The sequence below is a fragment of the Equus caballus genome, chromosome 9, assembly GCF_041296265.1.
Source record: "Equus caballus isolate H_3958 breed thoroughbred chromosome 9, TB-T2T, whole genome shotgun sequence".
In the NCBI taxonomy this organism is placed as follows: Eukaryota; Metazoa; Chordata; class Mammalia; order Perissodactyla; family Equidae; genus Equus; species Equus caballus.
Genome location: NC_091692.1, coordinates 82,884,151 through 82,900,761, shown reverse-complemented (window position 1 = coordinate 82,900,761; position 16,611 = coordinate 82,884,151). Strand labels below are relative to the sequence as shown.

The following is a 16,611-nucleotide window of genomic DNA, read 5'->3' as shown; positions in this document are numbered from 1 at the left end:
CATTTGATAAATTAAAAATTGACATGAAAATGGACCTTTGGAAGGAGAAGATTTTTCTCACCTCCTCTCAGGAAGGGGCTCCTAACACGCAGAACTTTGTAAACAGACAGAATTTGATTGCGTAAAATGCATCAGTCAGTTCTAGCAGGAGAAAAGTTTGGTTTTCTGACAGATGCTCTTGTCTGAAGATTCTGAAAGTCCGCAGCCTCCTCCGGCCTGACTCAGCGGGCACAGGAAGACAGTTTGATGAGAAAACTGATGCCCTGAGGGCTTGGCGATGCGCTGATGTCAGAGTGTGTTCTTTCTGGCGGTGAATTGTTACCCGCCCGTCTTCCCCACATCCTGGCCTAAGTGAGGGGCGTGCATATGTCCAGCCCCTGGCTCAGAACAGGGGTTGAGGAATTCGCCGCCGCTTCCGAGCGCTCCCCTCTAAAGTGATTGGGGGTACTCCAAGCCTGGGACCGGGCATTCCTAGGCTATGGCCACAGGTCTCGATGACTCATGTCTAATTTCTGTAACACTAGTCTGCAGGCCTCTAGCTCATGTCAGCTGATCACTGAGTTCTCTCATTCCTTCTGACAAAAATAATAGTAATAATAAGCACCAAATACGTGTCCAGTTCTCTGCTGCTAGGCACCAGGAACACAGAGATGAGCTCATGGGGAACTGAGGTTAATAAATAGAACATTGCGAGTCCTATTAGGTGGGAGGCCAAAGGAGACAATTTAGCTAACTGGGGAGGGTGAGTACAGAACAATTACGGAGCCCTTCCTATGTGCTAAGCATGACTCCAGGCACTTCCATTTATTAACTCATTCAACCCCTACAAGCACCCTATGGGGTAGATAGTAGATCCCCCATTTAAAGTGAAGAACAGAGAGGTTATACCACTTGCCTAAAGTCACACAGCCAGTAGGGGTGGAATCCATGGGCATCCAGACAGGAGGACTCCAGAACCTGTGCTCTCTGCCTCTCCCATGGGGCTGAAGTGTCACTTGTTGATGGCCCATTGCATTTCACCTTTGGATCCTCAATTCCCTCAACACTAGAAAAGAGTGGGATCTACCTAGAATGCCAGCACTGTCTTCCTGTCAGGAGGCAGGAACTAGTCTTACGCTCTGGGGATCTGTTGCTCAAGGTTATTGCTATATGTAGGGTAAAATTTGAAAGGACATGCTTTGATGGTGTACCCATGACTCATATCCTAACAGGATCAACCCATTTCAGTGATCAAGGTATGATCAGGCCTTGTGTTGACATCACATTCTACATTCACCCCAACTCTAGAGGTGGGTGTTCATGTCCCCATTTCACAGACAAGGAACAGAGAGGATTAGAGAGGTCTAGTGCCCTGTTTAAACCACACCACAAACTAGAGAACTCTACATCTCATGCCTTTTTCACTGTGCCATATTGGACATTGAACCACTAGAGAAAAATCCTAGAGCCAGGAAACTCAGAGCTTCTGGTGCATAAAAGGGCCAAAACAGAGAGCGAGGAGTAATAAATAACAATGACAATAGTACCAGGTAGCACTTACTAAGCTCTTAGCACATCGCAAGCACCATGCTAAAACATGTTATCTCATTTAATCTTAACATCTCTGTGACATGAGTTCTTTTTTATCCTTGTTTTACAAATAAGGAAATTAAAGCTGAGATGATAAATGATTTGCCCAATTTGCGTGTGGTGCAACAAGAATCAAACCCGTGCAAGTCTGAATCCAGAGCCCACATCCCCGTTCCTCTTGCCTTTGCAGCCAGAAATGAATCTGCGCAAACAGCCTCAGCCTCCTCATGGTGGGGTGCCCTCGGACACCGTACTCAACTTCTCTGAGATTTGGCTTCCTCAATTGCAAATGTGGGACCAAGAATACCTACTTTCTAGGTGGTATTGAGGAGCGATTGAATCAGGATCCCAGGGGCCTGGGGGCTGGGCATCATTGTTCTAAAGACTCCCCAGGTGATTCTCCTACGCAGTAACCTTGGGCTCCATCCACCAGGCCCTTGTAGGTTGCAGGGGCATCTCACACTTTAATGTGATATGGATCACCTGCAATCTCATTAAACCGCAGCTTTGATTCAGCAAGTCTGGAGTGGGACCCGAGACTGCTTTTCTTTTTTTTTTTTTTAAGATTGGCACCTGGGCTAACAACTGTTGCCAATCTTCTTTTTTTTAAAGGATTGGCACCTGGGCTAACAACTGTTGCCAATTTTTTTTTCTGCTTTATCTCCCCAAACCCCCCCGTACACAGTTGTATATCTTAGTTGCAGGTGCTTCTAGTTGTGGGATGTGGGATGCCACCTCAACGTGGCCTGACCAGCAGTGCCATGTCCGCGCCCAGGATCCAAACCCTGGGCTGCTGCAGCGGAGCGCGCGAACTTAACCACTTGGCCACAGAGCCGGCCTCGAGACTCTGCTTTTCTAACAAGGCCTCCTCCCCAACCCCTCCACCTGAGGCTGGTGGACCACACTTTGACTACCAAGGCTGTCGGTCATGGTGAGGATGTGGATTTATTTTAAGGGCCAAGGGAAGCCCCTGGAGAGTTTGAAACAGGGCAGTGTTGTGAGCTGTCCTACCACATGGAAGGGTCATCCCTGCCGCTGTGTAAAGGACAAAGCCTTTGGTGGCAGGGAGGTGGTGGGCTACAGTGGAAGGGGAGGCCCAGTGTCTGCTGTGGCCCAGAGACGACATAAAAGGATTCCCCTGCTCTCTCCAAGCAGGAACGTATGCAGGGAAGCAAGCATAGCACCTGTGCCCAGCATAGGAGGCCAACAGTGCACAGGGGTCGTTGTTATTATCAAATCTGGGAGTGGGCAGAGTGGGGATGCTTGAGGGCTGAGGAAACGGTCCTCTTCCTGCTTGTCACCTTGTCTGCCTCCCATGGGGGATGCGCCTTTGTGTGCTGGATCGAGAGCTTTCTCTCCTCGGCCACTGAAGGGCCCAGTTCCACGTGATGGAGAATGGCACACCCTCTGGGAAGACCCAGCAGCCAGGTTGAAGAGCGGGAGCAGAGAGTTTCCCAGAATTCCACGAGGCTGCCTAGACCTGACCCAGAGCCTGGCACCATGTGACCGGCAGCCCTTCCAAAAGTCCCAAATGTTCCCTCGGCCTGTCACACCCCTTCTTTTGGGTGCTCAGAGTTCAAAGGGAAAGAATTTTTCTTCCAAAGGAGTGGCTGTGAGGGTTTGATAACAGACTCGTCTCTTCAGGCTCCCAGATTCCCCCCAGGCCGGGTGAGTCATGCTGCTAGAAAATGACAAACACGGGTAAATAAGATAATAGGAATGACACAGGCTGGGCTCCAAGGCCCCTAGCAGGAAGGAGGCTGCATTTAGAAGAGGAGGATGATTGTGAATAAGGGATCCACAAAAGATTTTTTTTCTCTCATCCTGGTTACAGACAGTATTTCACAAGGTGTTTTTTTCCACCGGGAGCTGCCTGAGTCTGGCGGGCCCAGCATTACTCATGGCGGAGGGAGGTTGCAACCTGACTTCAAGGCCCGGGGATGGAGGGATGTGTGCAAACCTTCCTTCAAAAGTTGCAGGAAACAGCAGCACCCTCCCCAAGCCACAGCAGCTGGTTCTGCCGCAGAGGACTGATCTCGGCCTCATTTTCTCCCCAGAATCCTCCATCAAAACGAATTTGGACACAACTAGAAGGACCCACAACTAAAATATACAACTATGTATTGGGGGGATTTGGGGAGAAAAACCAGGGGAAAAAAGAAAAGAAGATTGGCAACAGTTGTTAGCTCAGGTGCCAATCTTTAAAAAAAATTAAAAAATGAATTTGGACTCTGGAGTGTAATGTGTAAAATAATTGGATTCTGGGATTTATTTTTAAAATTCTACTTGCCACTCTAAACTTGTCAGGAGGTGATAGATGAAATGAGATTGGCAAAATATTGATAATTATTAAGCTGAATGGAGGAAGCAAGGGTCCCTTAAACCATTCTTTCTACTTTTGTGGACAATTTTTAAATTGCCATAATAAAAAACCTTTATTGTTGTCATTTTAAAGAGCTTTGATCCAGTCACCTCTCACTAGCCTTTAACCTCCTAGAGTATCCATATCTTGCTGGAAGGGTTGAACCCCTCACTTCCCCTCATGGGCCTCAGTTTCCCCAGAAGCCTAGCCATCTCCTGATAAAGGAGGGCATTGGCTCCAGAGCTCTGTGAGCCGTTTTCCAGCTCTGCTTCCCCAGGAGCTGATGATCGCCACAGATTCCAACCCTTACCACCCCCAAGTACCTCAGGCCTGTGTTTTTGTAGCAAGCTTGTGTAACTTGCATAGTGTAGTGGTTAGAGCAAGGATCGCAGAACCCCAATGCCTGGACTGAATCCCGTGTCCTTGGACCACTCATTTAACGTTGGTAGATGTCAATTTCCTGATCCGAAGAATGAATAATAATATTCACCTCGTGGAGTTATTACAAGGATTCAACGACCTCATATTTATAAAATATTTAAAACAGTGCTTGGCATATGGTGCTGTAGCAGTAACATTAAAGAAAGAAAAGGGAAAGACTTCAGAAGCCAGCTGATTCTCTATGTCAAGCCTGGCAGACTTGTTCTCCAAAGTGCCAGAGAGGACATGTTTTTGGCTTCACTGGTCATAGAGCTCTCTCACATCCAGGCTAAGGCCACATGAAGCTGCTAGGCCTCCGCTTTCTCTCTCTTCCGCTGCTGCAGCTGCCCCAAAGGCTGCATGTCGCACATGGTGTTACTAAAAATTAAGGAGGCTCACAAGTTTCATTGCGCTTGAGCAGAGTGAGAGAGAAACCACTACTGTATTAAACCACTGTGAGCCTTGTGGCTCGATTTGCTGCTACAGCACAGCCTGGCCTAGGCTGATACACAGTGAGCCGCCCTTGAGGCCATAAAGAATGTATCTTTTGCTCTTTCCCGGGTCCACTTCAAGTTATGCAAACTTTTTTAGTTTAATTTCTTTTCATTTTCGTATACCGTTTCAAATCCCTCTACCATGCCAGCTGCCATCTTCTAAACCTTCCACTCTGTGCATGCTCTTCTCTAAGCCAAGGCCCAGAATTGACCATGATCCCCAGATGGGCCTGACTTTCAACAGAATGGGCCCACTTGCACCGATACACCTTGGAGTCACATCAGGTGTGTGTTGGGGGGGAAGCTCACATCACACTGCTGACGCATATGGAGTTTCCCATGAACCAAAACCCTAAGTGGATATCACCATGCCTCTGTGAAGCCCATCTTCTCATACAGTTCTTGTGGAATTGGCTTTTAATGGAGACCAAAAGGCCCTGCTACATTGCTCATAGGTAGGCATGCCAGCCTCTCAAAAGCTATCACCCAGCTGAAGAGGACGGGACAAACTGGGAGGAAGAGTGAGAAAGTGCTGCAAAGAGTCCACAGTTCTGTGTTTCTTGCATATGACGGTCCCAAGTTCTTGGAGAGATTCCAAGAAATGAGAGTTCAGTGGGAGCCGTAGTCATGGGGACTGTTTTTCCAAGGTGAAAATCAGAACACAGGTCGGATTAAAATGTTGTGCCACTTCCGTGAGGAACAGGCTAGGAGATTGATTTGGATGCTGACACCGGGGAATTTGGAAAATATTGGGTGGTCCTTTGGGTCAAGAGGAAAGGATCCTTGCGGTTTCCAGGACAATCTGGAGGGTATGATTATAACAGATCCTGTCGTCCAGAAGCTTGGAGAAGGAGGGGCTCTAAACGGCTACCCTAGGGGCTGAAAGAGGGCAGAAGGATTGACTGGGGCCATCCACAGGTAGGGAGCAAAGAGATTGGCCTTTGGGGTCAAGCAAGCCTGCGTTCAAATCCTGGTTCTATCTTTTACCTTCCATGTGAACCTGCACACGTCACTAAACTTCTCTGAGCTACAGCTTCTTCATCTGGATTCCATTGGAAGAGCGGCACCTACCTTGAAGGATTGGTGTGAGGATTAAACGGTGAAGGTCTGTAAACTCCAGGCTCTCAGGCAGTGCTGGAGCTGGGAGTGCTATTTCTCCTTCTTTCTTCTCCCTCCAGATACCTAGTACTTCTTCCACTGGTTACCAAGTACTTCTTCCTCAGGGTACTAGGTACTTCTCCCACTAGGTGCTTACTCCTACTAAACAATAGATAGAAGGACCTGTCTGTAGAAATGAAAACATTCACTTTATCTAAATGTTTTGTACTAATCTTTAGAACTGGGGACTCCCTTGGTGCAGTGATTCATATTGTGCATTAGAGTATGGATATGCGATCCATATCCATATTCTGGATATGGGAAGATTTTTCAAAAGATCCCAATACGTGAGCCCATCTCCAGGGATTCTGCATCAAGTGGGCTGGGTGACTATTATGTGCAGCTGGGCTCGAGAAACACAGCCGGGGAACCTCCTACCTCCCACCTAACGGAGCCCGCCCACACAGCACTCATAGACCAAGGGGCTGGAGATTGATCAGCCTCCCCATCCCACACGCATCCAGACCTGGAAGTCCCAGCCTCGAAGGCCAAGTGTCTTGGCCGCCCGCCATGTAACTTTCCATCCTTCCCTTGAGAAAAATATGGATTGGACAAACTCCATCTAGGAGAACATGGGACCTCAAGCCTGGGGCTTCTCCTTTCCCAGGAGGTAATTTATGGATGTTATAAAAAAGAGAAGGAACTGAAAGATGAGAGGTTCTTCAGACTCTTTATATCTTGTTATAAATCCTGAGACTTTTTCCAGGCTTCATACTTCATAATAAATCTATTAGAGATTAGAGGAAACCGAGCTCCCGGGGCCCGAAATGAGATAGAAGAAAGACCAGTCGAATGTCATTGCTGTCAATGATCTCAAGTGTAAAACAGGGGGGCGGGTCACCTTGTCCCCAGGCAAGCAGTGACCAGGTGATGTCCCAGGAACCTGACCATGAACGAGCCTCCTGTCTCCCCTCTATCTCCCCCTCCGAAGCACAGGGGTGTGGTGAGTGGGCTGTGGGGGAATCTTCACTGTTTAGGGATCGAAACGATCCCAAGAAAGCAATCTCTCCAGCAGAGAGCTGAGAAGGCAATGCAGGTGCCCCTGATTATAGCTCAATATTATCTTAAGTGGAAAAGGAAAGGATCTTGTTGAAAATCCATTCGCTGATGTACATCTTTTGGAATTCTAAACCTTTCACATCCCGCCTGATTAAAGTGGGTTTTTTTGTTTTGATTTTTTTTAAAAAAGATTGGCACCTGAGCTAACATCTGTTGCCCAGTTTCTTTCTTTCTTTCTTCTTCTTCTCCCCAAAGCCCTCCAGCACATAGTTGTATATTCTAGCTGTGGGTCCTTCTGGTTGTGCTATGTGGGACACCACCTCAGCATGGCTTAGATGAGTGGTGCCATGTCGGCACCCAGGATCCGAATCGGTGAACCCTGTGCCGCTGAAGCGGAGCGCGCAAACTTAACCCCTTGGCCACGGGCTGGCCCCTAAAGTTTTTTTTTTTTTAACTAATTAAGAGGCTGGCAAAAAAGGGGAGTCTTTTCTGTTCTTTGGCCAAAAATTTTCCTGAAACACCTACAGGGAGAGGAAGGTTTATAGCATGAAAAGTAAAAGTGCAAGGAACCGTGTCAGAATCCAGGCAGGTCCGGAAGGAAGAAAGAGACATGAAGGTTTAGAATATTAACCCGGCTCAGCAGACAAACATGACCCCAGGAACATCAGTCTTTCCCAATATCCTCAATTCAACAACATCTCTGCTCTTCTCGTGATGAAACATTGGTAAAGCAATGGAGAGACGTCTGTCCCTAGCACTTCCACGGAGGACAAATATTTTGCAATTTCACACGTCTGTGTGTCAACGCAGGAAGGTAGGGAGCGTCTGCGCAATATTGCAGAAATCACAGCAGCCTCATAAACTCAAGGGCAATCCCTTATCTCCTTATTATTCCTCATGTGCTCCTTCAATCTTTGTTCATGCAACCAACACTTATATGTCCCAGACATATCGTGGGTGTTCCAAGAACCAAAAGGAGGTAGAAAAGGAACTGACTTCCACCAGTGCTTAAAACATTTCTCAGACATTATTTACATTATGTCAACAGGAAGCAGGGCTGGCTGCTGAGAAATAAGGCTGTTCTCTCTTTCAAACAACCTCTTCAGGCTTCAAACCACCTGAGGGTCAGCCCCAGCCCTGCACAGCCCCCACTCCACTCCCAGCTTGGGCTGTGGCTTGAGCAAGTCACCTAGCCTCTCTACACCTGATTCCTTGCCGATTAAGATGATGGAAGTTGTTTTACCTGCCTCATGGGGTTGCCATAAGAATCAAGCATGTACAAAAGCAGTATGGCGACCTATGAGGCTATGCATGCAGATGGGGTCTATCCAGCCTGGCATGGGAGGTGAGGAGGTGGGGATCTGCCCTGAACCCCACCCAATGGCAGGGATGATGATGGGGGAGGGGCTGCTGCTGATGGTGATGACAAGGATGACCACAGCCATGACCCTTGTAATCTCATAGATTCTGTACACAGGCTGAGCAGAGACCAGATGGAAAACAGAAAGACTCATTGGCAGATCCCCGTTTCTCCTCTCCCTAGGAGCACTCTTTGGGCTAGGGCATAATCCTAGACAAGGAGACTCATATTATTTAATTGGTTTTTGCAAATCATTTTCCAGCATTTTCTTTTTGTTTACCGTAAGGATGAGTGCTCCATGGAAAGTGTCAAAGAAATGATCAGATTAGAATGGGTGGCAGGGACAACGGCCTCTGATAACCAAGACTCAGTGCAATGATGCTGATATCCCGCCTACACCTGGGCGCTCAGCAAGCCAGTGAAGATGAGATCTCGCACCTGTACCCGACGCTTCCTCTGGACCCATGGGAAAAGTGAGGCACTCCTCCCTCAGGAGGCTCTCCCAAGAGGTTGCAGCAATCTTTCTGAGCCAGCCACCATGGGAGGGAGGAAGGCGACTGATGTTTATTGAGTGCTAACTAGGTACTTTAGTTAAGCCTCACAATTATCCTATGCAATAAAAAATCATTATCCCATTTTATAGATGAGACAACTCAAGGTCTCAGAGATAAAGTGACTTGTCCAACATCACATTGCTAATAAGCAGTGGAACAGAGCTTGAGGGAGGCCTGGCTCAAAGCGTTGAACACTAAGTGCTGTGGGAAATGCAGAGGTAAATATGGCTGGATAAATACGCCCTTTGAGTTGCTTTCAGTCCAGTGAGGGAGATGGAACAGGCACAACTAACATAAAATACAAGATAGAATGTGGTAAGTGGTAACATACAAGTAATGGACTCTAGATTCTCAAAGGAGGGAACAACAAATTCTGACCCGGGATCAGGAAATCTTCAAAGAACAGACGGCATTTGAAAGAGACCATGAAAGATGGTTAGACCATAGCAGGAGGAGAATGAGGAGAGGAAGGGGGAGAAGGGAGGGGTGTTCAGGAAGAAAGACTAGCCCTGGCAGAGGCCTGGGAGTCTGAGAGCATCTGACAGGTTGCCAAGTCAGGAGGGCAGTGACCACATCACCGTCTTGCTTTTCTAGTTCCTTTTCTTCCAGAATAAGGTCCAGGCCTCTGAAGAAAGCTCACCAGGACCTTCAGAAACTGGGCTTCTCGCCAAGCCATGAATTGCTATAGTCATGTCAGTCTCCCCAGCTCCCCACACTGTCTTTCACATCTAAGTCATTCTCGATGGGACACGTTTTCCATGCCCAACATCTACCCCTGACTCTTTGTGAGGCTGCATCCGATTCATCCTTGAGCACTAGACATTGTACCCTCAGCCCAAGCCGAGTTAGGCAACCCTCCAACAGGTTCTTGTAGACTCTCCATTTCCCAAGTCACGGTGCTTATTGAACTTCACGACACTCGCCAGTACATGCATCTGTATCTGCCATGAGGCTGGGAGCTTCTTGAGGACAGGGGCCTGCCTCATTTTGTTCCCCAGAGTGCAACAGAGCACCTGGCGTACAGGAAGCGGTAAGCAAATAAAGTGGAATAGTTGATTGAATAAATGAGCCAACCATGGGAAGAGATGAGAAAGGAGGGAAGAAAGGAAATTTGGAGCCAGATTTTGAGTTGGGCTGTGAGCAGGGCTTTAAATGCCTTTTAAATTAGGTTCATTTGTTCCATTTGTATTGGGTGGATGATGGGGAAAGACTGCCGGGTTTGAGGAGAGAAGCAATCTGTCCTGGGTATCAGGTTGTAGTGTGACAAACAGAGAGAGAGAGCAGGGCTGGAGGCAAGGAGACTCCACAGGACGCGTACGTGATGGTCCAGACCAGAAACGAGGTGAACGTACAACTTACTTAAAGAAGACTTTTAAAAACTGGAACCAGAGGGCAGAAAGCACATCCAAGCTGTAGCTAAGTAGCCAAGAGCTGTCCTTGAGGGTTGGCAGTGTTCCATGATGCCAGAAATGACTGCCTTGGACGAGTCTGGGGAGGGGTGAGAAATTGTCTCGGGTGCATAAGTCTTAAGAAATCCTACGTAAATCAGTGGAAGCATTGGCAAGAACACCCCTGGGAAACCGCCTATTGTATGACTAAGGCTTTGAGAAATCTCTGCTGATGGCCTGGCAGAACATTCGCCAGCCAAATCTATCATTGAAAACCTCTGAGGGCTTTCTGGGAGCGTGTGGATTATGGGCTGTGGGAATCTCGGGTTATAAAACTTTCGCCCAGCTGCTCAAGTGCCTGGCTGGGCAATTAAGGAGGATTCTTTCAAGCAGATCAAAAGGCTCTGGTGAGGTGATCCCAGGAAGCTTCCTGCCCTCCCTGTGAGGAAGGCAGGAGTCAGGGCTCATTATCCTCATTTCACAGATGAGAAAAGGAGGTTGCCGGTGACTAAGTCCCTTGCCTGAAGTCAAACAGCCAGCGAGGGTGGAACCCAAAATAAGCATCTCGGTCACCCGACTCCCAGGACACCATCGCTCCAGAGCCTCCCATTCCGCGGAAGATAGACTGTTTCTGGGAAGTCAGGACCCACGTTTGGAACGTTGGGGTGTGGGGTGGTGCACAGGGGCTATTCCAGGCCACTTAGCACACACAGATACTTGCATGCACATAGAGTGACTTGGCGTCTGCCCTATGCAACATAACGTGTTTTGTTTTTTTTTTTAAGGGTGGAATTTAAGCTTTATTTACAGGACACTGCAAGATATGAAATTCCACATAGAAATAAGAAACCCATTGAGAGGAGAAGCTTCATACAGTATGTACACAGTTTGAAACTGTTCAAGTATAGTTTCGTTGTAAAAAGTGCTACAATAACAAACCACATTTAAAAAGAGTTCTTAGTAGAGAAACAGTTAAGACAAACTTATACCAAACACAGCACACAACAAACAACTTTCTGCCTCAGCTGTACAGTCTAAAAGTTAAAGGTCCCCGGAGGGCCATCCTGAACTTGGAATGTATAGCCTTCAGAGGTAGTTTCTGGCACAACATTTTCATCTTCCTCTTCCTCTACAGAGAAATACTTCTCAATCAAGTTTAACAAAGCTTTGTACACAGACTCATTTTCATGGTTTTGTAGAGCTTCAATTTTGTCCAGACCTCCACATTCTTCAATCATTATACTAAGTTTCTCAGTTTCACCTAGTTTCTCAGCAGCCTGAAAGATATTTGAAATGGCATCCAGAATAACCAGAATAATTTTGGTGTCTTTTGCAGTTAAGAGGTTCATCAACGGTTCTATTATGCCACAATGAACAAGGTATACAATCTGTTCAACTGTTCCACCACTTGTATAGTTGGTCACAGCCCATACAGCTTCCTTTTGTGTCTTAAAGTCTGCCTTAGAGAGAACACCAACGAGGAATGGGACTAATCCATGATTCACAACTTGCTGTATCTGGTCCTGGCGGCCAGCTGTGATGTTTGACATTGTCCACGTAGCTTCCTTCTGAATGTTAGTTTTGGGGTTCGTTAGCAGGCTGGGAAAGATGGCAAGTGCTCCTGCATCTATTACAACCTGAGTCTGTTCGTCTGTCCCAGTGACAATATTTCCTATGGCTCTTAGTGCAGGAGTCACAATTGGCAATTCAGTAGATCCTAGAAGCTTTACAAGTTGGGGTACCACTCCTGTTTTCACGACCATTTCAATCCGTTCATTCGGACCATCGGTAAGGTAGGAAATGGCCCAACAGGTATCTGCTAATACTTCTGGATCATCATGATGCAGGAGACGAACTAAAGTGGGAAGAATTTGCTCAACAGCATCTAATGGGGGTGCAGGATTCTTGTTGCGACAAAGGTTTGAAAGTGTCCAGGTAAGATTACGTAAGTAACCACATGCCAAAGATGACATATCGGGAACTGCAAGAAGAGCCAACAGCGGGTCAACTGCACCATACTTGATCACCAAGTCTCGGAAAACCGAACCATCACCTGCAATGTTTCCTAGAGCCCATACGGCTTGTTCACTGATGTGGGCGTGGGGAGATGCCAACAGAGAAATGAATGCTGGGATAGCACCTCCCTCTACCACAGCCTTGGTCTGTTCTGATGTCCCGGAAGCGATGTTAGTGAGGGCCCAAGTAGACTCAAACTGAATGGGACTACAATCAGTTCTGCCCAAGAAGGACACAAATTTTGGAATCAAACCAGCCCGGATTATGTTGTCTATGGGGGGCTGTTTTTCTCTAGAAAGCAGTTTCCTAGCAGCTTGAGTAGCTTGGAGCTGGCTTTCCAAATTGTTGCTGTTTACGCCTTTGACAATATCCTCAACAGACCAATTTACAGTGCCCTGGTTGTTGCAGTTTTCCTGTAGCGGAGAAGTAGCATCATCAGGAAAGGAGCTTACATTTCTCCTTTTCAGCATCTGGTCATCTTTCTTAGCTTTCCTCAGCTCCACATTAACTTCTATTCGGCGCCGCCTCATTTCTGTGCTGTCTTTCCCCTTGTTCTTGAATCTGTTAAGGCGGGCAGCCAGGGAATTAGCATTCTCGTTGGAGGACATGGTTATGAGACAAAGAGAGAAAGCCGGGAAGACACCACGGGGAACCGCAACATAACGTGTTTTGACAGCCTCGTCACATTAGCATTTTATGAAACCTAGGACCCCAACCTAACAATAACAACCCAGTTACTCCTTGGACCCCCTGTACGCAAACCATTTCAGAGGACGTACGCGATCTTAGCTTTCGTCTTAGATAATTTCTTCCCAAGTTCGTAGAGTCATATCTGGCTTCAAATCCCAGTTCTGCCCTTGCTGGTCCCAGGACCTAGATGAGTGACTTAACCTCACTGAGTCTCAGTGCCTGTGTACCTGAACCTGAGATATTCAGAATACGTCTCTGACAGGGTTGTTGTGAGGGCTCAGTGAAGTCAGGCATATAGAGAGCACAGCAGAGGGCTCAGCATGTAGTAGTCACTCAGTAAATGACAGCAATTATTAATAGCATGATCATATGAACGATCTGAGTTTGCAAAGTAATTCTCCATTCTCTGTTTGTTCATGGTCTGGCTATTAAGGAATTAAGTCCAAATCTTAGTATTTGACCGCTCCCTCTCTTCTGGGCCAAGGAAGTTCATTTTCACTCTTAATAATCTCAACTACCAGCCATGTTTTAAACAAAGGTGATTTATTACTCCTAATGTAAAGGATACTTGTTACAGCAAGAATACTCCAAGAGTCACAGAGAAATGTCTAGCTAGTCATGGCTTCAAAAGTCTGTCTGGGGTCCTGCCTTGTACCCTCCCTAGTGTTGCCATTGCTACCTGGTCATCAGTGGGTCCAGCGTCCAACCAACTAAAGGCAGCCAACAAAGAGAGGCCAGAGGCTGGTACTCTGATGCAAGGCGACATGTGCAGCTCTGGTCCCTAACTTCAAAAGCATCTTTGTTTGGGTCAGTTTTATAATGTCTGCAGACCTGGGAGGCTGTCTCTCTAAATGAGCCCTGGTCGTTCAGTATGCTTGAAAAGGCACGTCCTTTTATAGGCTGGTAATCCCTTTGGATATTATGGTTGTACCTCACATAGCCCAGTGTCCTGCTCTCTTCTCATCAGCCTATCCCACAGGTCACCTTCAGTGTGGTGACAATTCCCATACATTTGTCTGCCTTCCTACTCCAGACCCTTACATCTCTTGGTCTGAGCTCTTCCTCAGCCACAAGAGTACACGTGGCGCTCTCTCAGGGCAGGCCAGGGAAGTGACGCTTCAATGAATGACTCTCAACTAATACAGGACAAGAATTAGCAGATAACTACCCCAGTTGCCTCATCCCTCAGTGGGGCAATTCTGAGAGAAGCCAATACTGCCTCTTAAAGGGTCCCCATCACAACTGAGCCCCAGTCGCCCATAGTGGCAACCGACTCATTCATACACCTTCACTGGCTTCCTCTCTCCCCTGCCTCACTTCCTCACTCCCCTAAAGGAGCTTCCTTGGATCACCTCAGATTAACCACTGGCACCCAAATCTCTTCGTGGGGTCTGCTTTTGGGGGAACTCAAATTAAGGCAAATTCTTCAAGGAAAATAGCTTTTCTATTAAAAGAGCACAAATCATTTAACTATAACTATCACATTAGATAGACATTGGTACTGAAATATGATATGGAGCAAGTCCAAGAAGAATAAAACCCCCGATTACAATGTGGTGCCCTGTCTCACAGACTCCTCTGACACCAACCACCGGTTAACTCAAGGTCAGAGCCTCAGTCACTAGTCATACTAGTCCCAGCCGTGAGTATGATGTGAGTCTTTCCAAAGCCTGTGGCCAGCCAGTGCTAAGCTCTCAGAAATAACTTAATTAGACTCTCCCGGGCCAAGAGACAGCCGCTCTTTGGCTTACTCGATGTCAACTTCCTGTCATTCTCTTTCATGCTTTTCCTCCCAGCTCACAAACTAAAAAGGAAAAAAACCATCAGGGCACTCTCTAGTCCTTTTCCTGCGTGATCCTCAGAAAGTCTTCACATAGCTGAGGCAAGGCATCTTCTCAACCACTTCCTCCATTAGCGACCCCCTCTTCCTCCTAGTTGCATACCTACTTCATCTCCGTCCAAAAGGTGCCCCTCGCTCAGCTCTGCAGACACTGCTCAGAGGTCTCTGATAGACCTATTTTCCAGCATGAATTGCTAAATTTGGCCTTGAAGGTTGTCCTTCTGAAAATTTTATAAATATTTGGAACATAATGACAACTTTTAAACAAAATGACATGGTAAAATTTGCTGTGCCCTGAAATGTTTTTTAGATTTTCATACGTGTCTTGGAGCGGGTATGTTAGTTTTTTTTCTTGCTGTGGAACACATTACCACAAATTGAGAGGCTGAACACAACACGCATTTGTTTTCTCAGAGTTTCTGTGGGGCAGGAGTTCAGGCACAGCTTAGGTCCTCTGCTTAGGGTCTCACCAGGCTGCCATCCAGGTTTCAGTTGGGCTGCATTCTCATCTGAAGACTCAACTGGGAAAGAATCAAGCTTCCAAGCTCATTTAGGTTGTTGGCAGGATTCATTTCCTTGTAGTTCTTTCCCTGAGGGTCCTGGCTCTTTGCTGGCTGTTGGCTAGAGGCTGACCTCAGATCCCAGACTCACCTATAGTTTCTTGCTACATGGACTTTTCTAACACAGTTGCTTACTTCGTCAAGCCCACAAGGAGAATCTCTGATATGACAGAGCCTTATATGATGTAACCTAACCATGAGAGTGACATCCCAATGCCTTTGCCATATCCTATTGGTTAGGAGCAAGTCACAGTTTCTATGGGCAATCATATTCAAAAACCACCTGGACTTCCTATTTTTCTTTTCATTGACTCCCTTTTTTTTTTTACTTAGTGTCTTCTCCAGCAATAACATCCAGTTCCATTTTTCCCACCACATTTCAAAATAAATGACTAATGACTAAATGTTTTTAATCATAATTTTCTTAACATCAAAATTCATTTCATTCTTGGGGGCCGGCCCAGGGGCCGAGTGGTTGGGTTCACGCACTCTGCTTTGGCAGCCTGGGGTTCGCTGGTTCAGATCCTTGGAGCTGACCTACACACCTCTCATCAAGCCATGCTGTGGTGGCATCCCACATAGAAGAACTAGAATGACCTACAACTAGGGGAGAGAAAAAAAAGAGGAAGATTGGCAACAGATGTTAGCTCAGGGCCAATCTTCCTCACCAAAAGAATATACTTTAAATAAATAAATACATTCACTTCACTCTACCTCTGCCACCCATGGTAGGCAGCCTCTCATTTGGTCCTCAGTGATTCTCACCTTCTCTTACTCAACCATTATGTAATCCCCTCCGGCACATAGGTTGAACCTAGTTACTTGTTTCTAAGTAATAGAATTTGGCAAAAGTGATGGGATGTCACTTCCAAGGCAAGGTTACAAAAGGCTGTGACTTATGTCTTGTTTGCCTTCTCTCTTGTCCTCTCACTTGCCCATTATGATGAAGCCCAGTGCCATGTTGTGGGATACTCTGTGGAGGGGCCCACATGGCAAGGAACCAAGGAGAGCCTCCAGCCAACAGCTCCTGAAGCCCTGAGATCCTCAGCACAACAGCCAGCAAGAAACTGAAGCCTGCCGTCAACCACATGAGTGAGCCAGAAAACAGATCTTCCCAATCAAGCCTCAAGATGACTTCAGCCAGGGGAGAGACCCAGAGCCAGAGGACTCCATTGAGCCCCTCCTGCAATGCTAACCCAGA

At 47.0% G+C, this 16,611-nt stretch overlaps 1 long non-coding RNA gene and 1 pseudogene across 1 annotated transcript in view; both read right to left on the bottom strand.

Annotated features, from left to right (window-relative positions):
* LOC138915614 (uncharacterized) overlaps positions 1 to 16,611 on the bottom strand; it is a 73,257-nt gene that overhangs the window by 4,240 nt on the left and 52,406 nt on the right. The gene's annotated exons all lie outside the window — the stretch shown is intronic.
* LOC100057745 (importin subunit alpha-1 pseudogene) lies at positions 11,071 to 12,946 on the bottom strand (annotated as a pseudogene).